Source organism: Sciurus carolinensis, unplaced genomic scaffold (assembly GCF_902686445.1).
Source record: "Sciurus carolinensis unplaced genomic scaffold, mSciCar1.2, whole genome shotgun sequence".
Classification (NCBI taxonomy): domain Eukaryota; kingdom Metazoa; phylum Chordata; class Mammalia; order Rodentia; family Sciuridae; genus Sciurus; species Sciurus carolinensis.
The window spans coordinates 152,947-164,470 of NW_025920204.1; the positions used below are offsets into that span (position 1 = coordinate 152,947).

General features: G+C 35.8%; 1 long non-coding RNA gene across 1 annotated transcript; it reads right to left on the bottom strand.

Annotated features, from left to right (window-relative positions):
* Positions 1-984: 984 nt before the first annotated feature.
* On the bottom strand, positions 985-7,140 carry LOC124975008 (uncharacterized). Its single transcript, XR_007106838.1, has 3 exons — positions 7,097-7,140; positions 6,007-6,579; positions 985-1,179 (listed from the first exon to the last, which is right to left on the bottom strand). It is a non-coding gene; the product is annotated as an uncharacterized LOC124975008 (long non-coding RNA).
* Between the last annotated feature and the right edge of the window lie 4,384 nt (positions 7,141-11,524).

An 11,524-nucleotide genomic window follows, 5' to 3' on the forward strand; every position in this document is an offset into this window, starting at 1 on the left:
CTTCTCCATGTATATATTGTCTTCATCCCTAGTGTTTCAGGACAATATGTCTCATTTGGGGTATGGGCTTCATCTGCCTGATATAAACTAGGTATCCAGTTTATCTGCTAGTCTAAATAATGTAATCAAACCAAAATAAAGAGTCTAGACCTTTCTGTGGTTGGCTATTCCTCTTCCAGGAAGGCAAAATCTCCTAGTGTGATTTATAGAAGCTAGGGACTGGAGAGTAGCTGTAGCTATCAAGTTAAGTGAGCCTTCCAATTGTGAAATCTGTTGTCTTTATTGTTGTCTTGGAGGTAAAAAATTCACAACTTATCAATCCTGCTCCTTGCATTAAGGTTCCCAACCCTTGCTGAATGTTGTCTTTGAAATATTTTTTATCCATTTCATGAATCATACCAAAATAACTTAGGTAGATTCTGTGACATCTTAAGTCTTTCAGCTCAGTTCCTCTGTTAAGTGAGAGTATTACTCCTTAGGTAATATATATTTTAAACCAACATTGTGCTTGGAAGTGAACTCCTGGAGCATTAGTGTTAATATTCAGAATTATATGTGAATATGCACTTTTTGTGCTATGATTATCTTGAAATGTAAACTCTCATGTTGCAAAAATAATACCCAGTTTTTACCAGTGGTTGCATCTTGTATCACTACAGTGTCATATCAAGTTCTAGAACTTAAATCCATTCAATGCTGTTTCTACAACTACACACTGCTGAGTTGCTCCAGTTTTAACACTCATTTGTATATGTGTATGTGTCTAGTTCTATACATCTTTATCCCATGTGTACACAGCTAACCACCTCCAGGTTTGAGACAGAGCTGATCCATCACCACGGAGGTGATGAATGATTTGATTATTGTCCTATCTCCAGTGATGCATAAAGTGTTTCAGGATTTCTATCCAATACAATTAGTCATGGTGAGTTGTAGTAACACTATTGAAAAGGAAAGAAGGAAAGAAACCCACATATTATTATTTGCAAATTATATTTTTTCATCTCAATAAAAGCCTAAAATTATTCATTGAAATACTATTGTTTTGAGTTTTTACATTGTATTGATTAAGAACATCTGCTTTAGAGCCTGGTATATGGGTTTGGATCCCAGCTTCTCCACATGTGAACTCTCAGTTCCTTGGTAAATCATTAAATCTCTTTGTAGATGTTGTCCCACCTGTAAAGCAGGGACAGTAATTGTCCTAAATCATTGAGTTGTGGGAAATAATGAATATAACATTCCACACTTAACAAGGATTGGGTAAAGTCATAGGAAATAGCTCTTTATTAGAGGAAAATGGGTACATATTGTCAATTTCATATATTTAATCTCAAACTATTGGACTGATTTTCCTGTTAATGTTATTACTACTGATAAATCAATAGAGTAACTTGTTAAGACATAAGTATTAAAGAAACAATGATTATCTATTTTAACATGACCCACTCCTTAGTGAAATTGGTGAAAATTATTTTTCAAAAAATTGAAACCTCTGGAAATGGTTCTAAGTACAATTATCTCCCAAATGAGATATGTATTCAAGAAAACCTACAAAGATTCAGTAAGAAACATGAGAGTCTGTGAAGTTTAAGTTATGTTAAATGGGCTAAGGAACTGAGCAGACACTTCTCAGAAGAAGATATACAATTGATCAACAAATATATGAAAAAATGTTCAACATCTCTAGAAATTAGAGAAATGCAATCAAAACTACTCTAATATTTCAACTTATTCCAGTCAGAATGGCAATTATCAAGATATAAGCAAAAATACATATTGGTGAGGAATTTTGGGGAAAAGGTACACTCATACATTTCTTGTGGGAGTGCAAATTGGTGCAACCCTCTGGAAAGCAGTACAGAGATTTCTTAGGAAACTTAGAATGAAACAACCATTTGACCCAACTATCCCACTCCTCAGTCTATACTGAAAGTATTTTAAATTAGTCACATCAATAATGTGACACAGCCACATCATGTTTATAGCAGCTAAATTCACAATAGCTATGCTGTGGAACCAACCTAGATTCCCTTTGATAGATGAATGGATAAAGAGGCTATGTCATATATACACAATGGAATATTAATCAGCTTTAACAAAGAATGAAATTATGGTATTTCCTGGTAAATGGATGGAGTTGGAGAATATCATGCTAAGTGAAATAAGCCAATCCCAAAAACAAATGCCAAATGTTTTCTCTGATACATGGATGCTGATACATAATGTAGGGAAAAAAGGGAAGAATGGAAGAACTTTGGATTGTGCACAGGGGAGGGAGTGGGAAGGGGATTTGGTGATGGAAAAGATGGTGAAATGAGACTAACATTATTACCTTATATATGTGTATGATTGCATGAATAGTGTGAATCTGCATCATGTAACCAGAGAAATAAAAAGTTGTCCTCCAGTTTTGCTCAGTGAGTTAAAATGCATTCTGCTGTCATATGTAACTAATTGGAACAAAAAAATAAATCCTCTGGAAATGGTTCTAAATATAAATAACTCTAAATGAGACATCTATTCAAGAAAACCTAAAAGATTCAATAAGAATGATGAATGTCTGTGAAAGTCTAAATCAAATTAAATCAAGGCTGCTTTCTGTTCATCCTCCCAGCTCAGTCAGGCAGTGACCCCACTGCAGAATGCTGGAGCAGAGACATGATGGGCTGAGGACTTTTACCCAGGAGGGCTGCCTGTTGCTCATCCATGTTAAAATGAAAACAGCACAGGGTGAAGGTGCTTTTCCTTCCCAGCCTCTGCTTGTGGCTGGAGGACTGTTTGGCTGGGCACTGTGAGAGCATGAGGCCTCCAAACTGCCCTTGAAGGTGATGGTTCCATATTTAGAGGTACAAGCTTGGATGTGTGTGGCAGAGTGGGAGATTATCCTCCTGCCCATCTCTGGAGACTTGGGCTCAGGGTTTTCCCCTGAATGTAGCCCTCCTGAGGTCAGTAACAAAAGTCCTACACTGACTTTAGAAACCATCCTTCAAAGTAGTTAGAATTTGAATTGTTAGTGAAGCAAGATTTGCCTCAGGGTATTATTGGAAACAATAGAGTAGTCAGCAGGCAATAGTAGAATTTGATAACTGGTCAAAGTCAAAGAAAGGCAGCTCATGTCTGCCTAAAATCTGTCACCTCAGGTTGTCTCTGGGCATGATTAAAATTATCACTCCTGAGAAGCAACACCAGAGACTTCCTGTTAGGGAAAAAAACCTTCACTAAATATTTTACCAGCCACCAAGAAAATAAGCAAACAATAAGCTCCACAGTGGCTGGGTAACAACACCCAGAATCACTATGTTATATTTTCTGAATTATCTAATTTCCAAAAGAAAACTGAGGCAGGCAAAGAAGTAGGAAAATACCATCCGGAATCTGAAAACAAAGCAGGCTACAGAATGCATTCTACTATCATGTATAAATAATTAGAACAAATATTTTTTTAAATAAACCCACCCAACATGATGGTGGTTTGTGAGAATTCTCTGGATAATATAGATCTTTGAATAATGATGTCTACACTTTTTATTTTGACCTGAATTGGTAGCTTTCATTATTTAATAAACAGTTAGCACTTAAAAAAATAAAAAGAAAAAATGAAAAAAGAAAAGTGCTTGTGACAGTGACCTAAAGTCATGCAGATTCTTTAAGAAAGACCTCAAAGTAGCCAATAAACATGTTCCTTAATGAGGTAAAGGAGAACCAAATGTTTCATCATATAGAGATTATCAACAAAGAAGCAAATTATAAAAAGAAACAAATGGAAATTTTGGAGTTGAAAAGTATGATAATTAAAAATAAAAACAAATCCATTAGAGGAACTGAACAGTTGATTTGAATTTGCAGAAGAAAGAATAAGCAAACTTCAAAATATATGAGTAGAGATTATGTCAGCTGAAAAACAGAGAGAATAATAAAGAAAGAAACATGTGAGATCCATTAAACATAACAGCAGGTGCTAATGAGAGTCCCAGAAGGAGAGGAGAGGGAGAACAGGGAAGGAAAATTATTTAAACAATTGATGGCTTTTAAAAAATTGTGAATTTATTTAAAAGTAATAAACCTGCACAAGGATCCTCAACAAACTCCAAGAAGGATAAATGTAAAGAGAGCCCCAAGAGAAAAGTCATAATAAGAAAGCTGGAAGTCAAAGACAAGGAGAAAATCTTAGAAGCAGGTAGAGACAAATGGCTTGTTACTTCCAAGCAAATCCCACTAAGGTTAGTAGCTGACTTCTCAGCAGAAGCAAATGAGACCAGACAGTCATAGGAAAACCTTTCAAATTGCTCAGAGCAAAACAAACCTTCATCCAAGAATCCTATTTCTGGCAAATCTGTCTTTGAGAAATGAAGATAAAATAAAGATTTCTCCAGATAAACTATCAGCAAGAGAAATTGTTTCTAGCAGACTGTCCTTACAAGAAATATTACAGTAAGTTCTTCAGGCTGAAAGCAGATGACTCTAAATGGCAATCTGAGCACACAAGAGAAAACAAAGAGTATCAGTAAATAACCAACCAGAGAGTTGAGAGCACAGGGCAAGTGGCCTATTCAAAACTGGAAAGGCAATTCAATGTGGGGTATCATTGCTAAACTCAAATACCTAAGAGAGAATCTGCTGGGGACAGTAGCTGGTAGAATCTTTGGGTGTTTTAATGAATTTCTGGAGGCAAAGTATGACTAGCTTGAGAGTCACAACTCTTCAGGCCAGACTTAAGGAGGACTCCCACTTTTGTGGGTTTTATCTTGTGGATTCCAGCAGTTTCTCACTCTGAAAATGGGAGAGAAATTCCCACTTGGCAGAAAAGAAGAAAAGTAACCATTTTGAAACACATCCAGAGCATTCCTGTAACAAAGATCAGTCTTCCAAAAGGAACACTTTGCATAGCAGTATCTGACCTGGAGCAGAACAGTTGGCCAGCTCCAGGTCCCTCCAGCCTTCCAATGTTATGCAGGAAAGAAGAAAAAGCTAGCTGAAAAGTACTTCTCATGGTCTTAGGCCAGGGACTCTGACCCACCAAAACTGGAGATGTGATAATCAGAGGATACAGAACACTTCCTAAATGTTTTCCACCATAGCAGCAGAGCTCAGTGCAGATCTTTAAATTTCTCTTTTCTACCTCCAGATGTTTCTTACTTCAGATCTCAATTCTCCAAGTGTTCTTAGCATCCAGTATTTATTTTCTTTCACTTATAAAATTTATTTTAAATATTAATTCTCAAAGAATTCCTAATAGTGACATTAACATTCAGAATCTTCTTTCACCAGGTCTCCCATGTGTACTTTGGGAGCCCTTTATTGTACAGCTGACTGCATTCCATCCAGTTGCCCTCCTAGTTGCTGCATGGAGCCCTCAGCAGGCTCTCACCTCAGAGACAAGTTGCTCTTCCCTTCTCCCTACAAAGTGCCTTACTCCACTTTCCAGTCATCTTGTAATGCCAGAGACCTGTGTGACCACCTGAGTTAAGATAGCAGTCTGGTACTCCCATACCTTCTGAGGAACAAGTGCCAGAATGAGCCCTGGTCTGGCATGCTGTGGATATCATGTCTAGTTAGCATCAGTGTTCATGTGCTAATGGTGAAGCTCTATGGGGCAGGGCATTTTCTTCAGTGTGTCCAGGGGGTGCATTCCCAGGGATTGGAGCAAGGCTGATGGATAGTAAGACCAGAGACTCTTTTGTAGAAGAAAAGTTGTGATTTTAAGTATAAATATGAAATGTCACTTTCTTGTGTTATGTACACATGTGTGTAATGTGTGTATTTGTGTGTGTGTGTGTGTGTGTGTGTGTGTGCATGCACATCCTATCTTGCCCCAGCAATAACTTTGGAAAAATGTACTCACACATGCACACACAGGAACACATGTTCCACAGTGTTGGTCTGAAAGATCTTTCTCAAGTGACTTGTGCAGGATTGAAGACACACTACCTGGAGTGGTCATGCCACCTGTGCTGCTTCCTGTGCTGTCAAAGTCACCTGCTCACACCAGCAGCTTATACTTACCTAGCAGCAGGAAGACAGCAAGACTGAACCATCAGTAAAGATGAACTCTGGCAAGATGGAAACATGGAAAAAGAAAACTTCCAATCACTGCCCTGAAAATATGTGCAATGTGAATCAACAGTGCTAAGCCTTGCTCAGACATCAAGATGATAATAAGTGTTGAATTTAATAATATTAAAACTATAATGGAGTTAGAAGTTTGGAGATATAATTGTGAAAATATTTTATTAAAAACTTTGATCCACATTTTGAGGATATCTATATTCATCTGTTTTGGATTTGTGAGAATTTCTGGAAAAGAAACAGGAAAATTACTGTTGTGACTGATATAATTCTGTGCACTTGGGTGTATATAGATAGCAAGAAAGTCCATCTGTTAAGGAGGCACAGCATTACACTGTGCTTATGTCCCACTTTTCCTTTCCCCACTTGTCTGTTGATTGACACTGAGGCTGATTCTTGGTTACTGTGAACACAGAAGAGCAGACATCTCATCAACATAATAGTGCTGTTGTGAACACAGAAGTGCAGACAACTCCTGAACATAATGACTTCTCTGCATTGGACACATACCTAGAAGGAAAAATGTTAGACCATGTGGTAGCAATTCTTTTAACATTCTGCAGAACCTCCAAACTGTTTTCTATAATGACTACTAATTTAGACTTCCTCTAGCAGTGTACAGGGTTCCCCTTTATTCTCATCCTCTCAAACAATTGTTATTTTTTTTTCTTTCTTATAATGGTAATTCTAACAGATGTGAGGTGATATCTCATTATGGTTTTAATTTGCATTTCACTGATCAGTATTGAGGCTGAACATTTTTTCACATACTTGTTGGCCATGTGTACATCTTCTTTTGAGACACATCTATTCAGATCCTGTGCCCATATTAACATGGAAGTTGTATTTTACAAGGAGATATGTATACTAATTTTATCTTAGAATTAAAAAAAAGTCATACAATTGATTACCAAGCCCAACACTGCTGTTCTCCAGTAAATAACTGAGATGATCAAACATGGTTTTTTTTATTCTACTCACTTATATGACAGAAGTAACAGAGAAAGCAACAATGGTTAGTTGTCACCTTGGAAAGGTGATTTCCTTCAGAAAGGACATTTTATTAGTCACTCTAAACAAGTAACCTCCATAAAACTGAGTTCAGAAGTGGAGGTCTCAGTCACATCATCCATCCATCTGTCATTGTGCACCAAACTTCAGATATAGAAAGTCTTCAAATACACAGACTATGAGTCACCTATTCCTTGGGCCAGTAAAAATCAAGTCCAGCACCAATTCAGAAACCACATTATCAACATAAGTTTGGATCTAGAATTCATCTTTAGCATTGAACTCAAAGGCTGCCTGAGCCTTGTGTGGGAATTAGCTCTGGTTTCTGACTACTACCAGTAGCTGTGGTTCCCTGGGAAATTAAACAATCTCTTTGATTCTGTTCAGTAAAATGGGATAATATGTATATTAATACTCTAGGAAGGAAAGGGAAAGGATACATTAAGTAAATTTCTGAAAATATTTAGTTCAGTATTTGGAATCAAACAGCAGGGTCATTATTAGCATTGTTACTACTATTATTTTTATTACTGAGAATCTGGGAATTCCCAATCTCCCTGACTTGCACACCACTTGCTTGCTGAGAGGAGCCCACTGACCAACAGTCCTTCCAGGTGGGCCCCATCAAGCACACACTCCTTCCCTCTGATGCTCCCTGGAGTCCTTCCTCAACAGAAAATACTATGACTACTTTTATAAGCCCAACTGGTAGACAGACTGATCATGGGAGATATGGGCTTGTTATCATGCTATAAAAGTATATCTTGAAATTTACAATAAAGAAATGCACTGCATATAACAGGAGATAGAAAATTTTACTGTAAAGGTTTGGTAGAACTCAACTGAGAATCCATTAGGATCTGAGCTTTCATATTGTGGAAGATTTTAAATTGCTATTTCAATTTATTACTTGGTATTGGTCTCTTTAGATTTTACACATTTTTCTATTTCAATTTGGGCAGATCATATGTCTCTAGAAATTTGTCATTCTTTTCTAGATATTGTTGTTTATTGAAGTATAAATTTTCAACATAGATTCAGATAAAGCTCAGGATTTCAGAAGGATGTAGGGTGTGATCTCCTTTCTATCACTGATATTGTTGATTTTTTCTCTCCTTCTTTTAGTTAGTCAACTTTATTTCTCTTTTTTAAAGAACCAACTCTTCATTACATTGATCCTGTGTATTGTTCAATTATTCTCAGCTTCATTGATTTTTTTTCCTTTGATCTTCATTATTCCCTGTCTTCTACTGGTTTTGGAGTTTAGTCTGTTTTTTTTTTTTCCCAAGGGCTTGAGGTGGAATATAGGCTTATTTATTTGGAATCTGTCAAGTCTTTAAATGTAGGCAAACAGTGCCATAAGTTTTTCTCTTAGGACTGCTTTTACACAATCCCAGATACATTGATATGCCCTCTTTGGTCTCATTAGTTTCTAAGAATTTCTTAATTTCTATTCTCATTTCTTTTTTGATCAGTTCTTCAGTTAGGTGAGCATTGTTCAACCTCCCTGTATTTATGTCATTTACTTTTTTTTTTTTTTCTAATAGAATACATGGGATTACATCAGATTTTGACTTGCTAATATTTGATTTTTAGGCATGAATATGATCTATTTTGGAAACAGTTTCAGTGTTGCTGAGAAGAAGATAAATTCAGGTCTTTGAGATTGGAATATTAGGTTGGTTATCAGGTAGGTCCACTTTATTATAGTGTTGATCAGGCTTAAAGTATGTTTGATATTTCAATGACCTGTCTATTGGTGACAAGGGAGTGTTGAAATCACCCAGTGTTTTGGGGTTTGGATTTAACTCATTCAGCATAATATGTAGTATTATGTTATTATGTAATGTTTCTTTTGTGTAATTGTGTATGTTCACATTTGTGGCATAAATGTTTGCTATTCTTGGAACTTCTTGTTGGATTGTTCATGTTACCATGATAAGTGGCCTTCTTTAAAGAGAATGTCCAATCAACAATTTAAAAAAAAGCCTACTTCTTCTAGTGTGGTGAATGATCAGTCTTTTTTACATTTCCAGTTCAACACAGATATCACATTTACACAACATGCAATTCAAAAACTATTAGTAAATTAAAAAGTGGAATAGAAAATACAAGCTTATATGTTTAATTATTATGACATAATAGAGAAAGAAATTATTTTCAAATTACTCCACATTTCCCAAAACCTTCAGTTTCTGTACTGACATACAGCAGCTCCAGTTCACTGATATCTCTTCCTGGTGGGTGCAGGGGTGGAGCACTTCCAACATGACACTCACTCACAGCTGATACCCACTGCTCACTAGTTAGACAACATCAGTCATCTCCAAATAAATTCCACTGAGATTTCTTTTCCCACAACTTTTCTTTCTCTATGATCTTAAATAAAATAGCATGTGAAAATTATGCAAAGTGAAAAGAGTTTTCAATCTCAAACCTAGACAAACAAAACAAAATTTAAAAAACAATAGTGCAACTGGAAATTTATAGGCAGCAAACTGAAACTAAACCCCTACCTCTCGCCCTGCACAAAACTCAACTGAAATTGGATCAAGGTCCTAGGAATTAGATCAGATACCCTGCACCAAATAGAAGAAAAAGTAGGTCCAAATCTTCACCATATTGTTTTAGTATCAGAATTCCTTAACAAGTCTCCCAAAGCACAAGAAATAAAATCAGGAGTCAATAAATGGAATAGATTCAAACTAAAAAGCTTTTTCTCAACAAAGGAAACAATCAACAATGTGAAGAAAGAGCTTACAGAGTGGGAGAAAATCTTTGCCACATGCACTTCAGATAGAGCACTAATTTCCAGAATTTTTAAAGAACTCAAAAAACTTTACACCAAGAATACAAATAACCCAATCAATAAATGGTCTAAGGAAATGAGAAGATACTTCACAGAAGATCTACAAGCAATCAACAAATACACAAAAAAGTGTTCAGCATCTCTAGTAATAAGAGATCAAAACCACCCTAAGATTTCATCTCACTTAAAACTCTATCAAGAAAACAAGCAACAATAGGTGTTGGCAAGGATGTGGGGGAAAAGGTACATTGCTGGTGGGGTTGCAAATTGGTGCAACCACTCTGAAAAGCAGTATGGAGATTTCTTAGAAAACTTGGAAAAGAAACACCATTTGACCCAGCTATCCCACTCCTTGGCCTATACCCAAAGGACTTAAAATCAGCATACTACAGTGATGCAGACACATCAATGTTTATAGTAGCTCAATTCACAATAGCTAGATTGTGGAACCAATCTAGATGTCCTTCAATGGGTGCATGGATAAAGAATCTGTGCCATATATACATAATGTAATATTATTCAGCCATAAAGAAGAATAAAATTGTGGCATTTGCAGGTAAATGGATGGAGTTGGAGAATATTATGCTAGGTGAAATAAGCCAATCCCAAACACCCAAAGGCCAAAGAATTTATCTGATAAGTGGATGATGATACATAATGGGGGGTGGGGGTGATAAGGGAAGAATGGAGGAAGGATGGATTGTGTAGAGGAAATAAGGAATGAGGAGGGGTAGGGGAAAGGAAAGATAATAAAATATCATTATCCTATGTACATGAATGTTTACACAAACAGTGTGACTCTACTTTGCATACAACCAGAGAAATGGAAGTTGTACCCCCTTTGTGTACAAGGAATCAAAATAATAATAATAAAAAGCCTAATAAATACTTACTCCATTTTAATCTATTCCTTTAAGTGACAAATACCAGGTACTAGAGTTCCATTTAAAATGGGGACTATACAAAGCAAATAAATATGCTTCAGTCAGATATCAAAGATTTGCCATTTCTGATCTACTAAAACTTTGATAGTAAACTTACTTTAGTGTTTTCATAGAAATCAGTAGTAGAAATTGGATTGTTTACTCAACTTGAGTAAGAATTTATTTTGAGAGTAACCTGAACAATGGTAAACAAACACAAAAAACTGAACAACTGTTGACTAATCTAATACAATTTCTCCAAATGTGAAATTGTGATGTCACAAGGTCATCTTGCCTAAGTAGGTCAGCTATTTTATAAAATTATATTTAATTTTCCTCTAATTATAAAAATAAACAGTTAATCTACTGGATATATTCAAAAAGTTTTGTTTCCAAGAAATAAACTTTTGAGTCTGTTAGAATTTTTTTAACTCATTAAAACAAAAAAATTCTGAAAAGCAGTTTTTAGCCTAGTCACTTAAACAAATAATCTTAATAATCTTTAAACTTTTTGTTCTACTTATTACATTAGTAATCTGAGATACCAAACTCCAAGATTACTCATCCAAGTGGTCAGATCCTGAACTATAAATCTAATATCTGAACAGTTACAATGGCTATATATATTGATAAAATAAATCAGAAAACAAATAATATTTTGGAGCAGGAGAAAAAAGCAAACATTGGAAATCCAATTACACTGCCGTGGTAG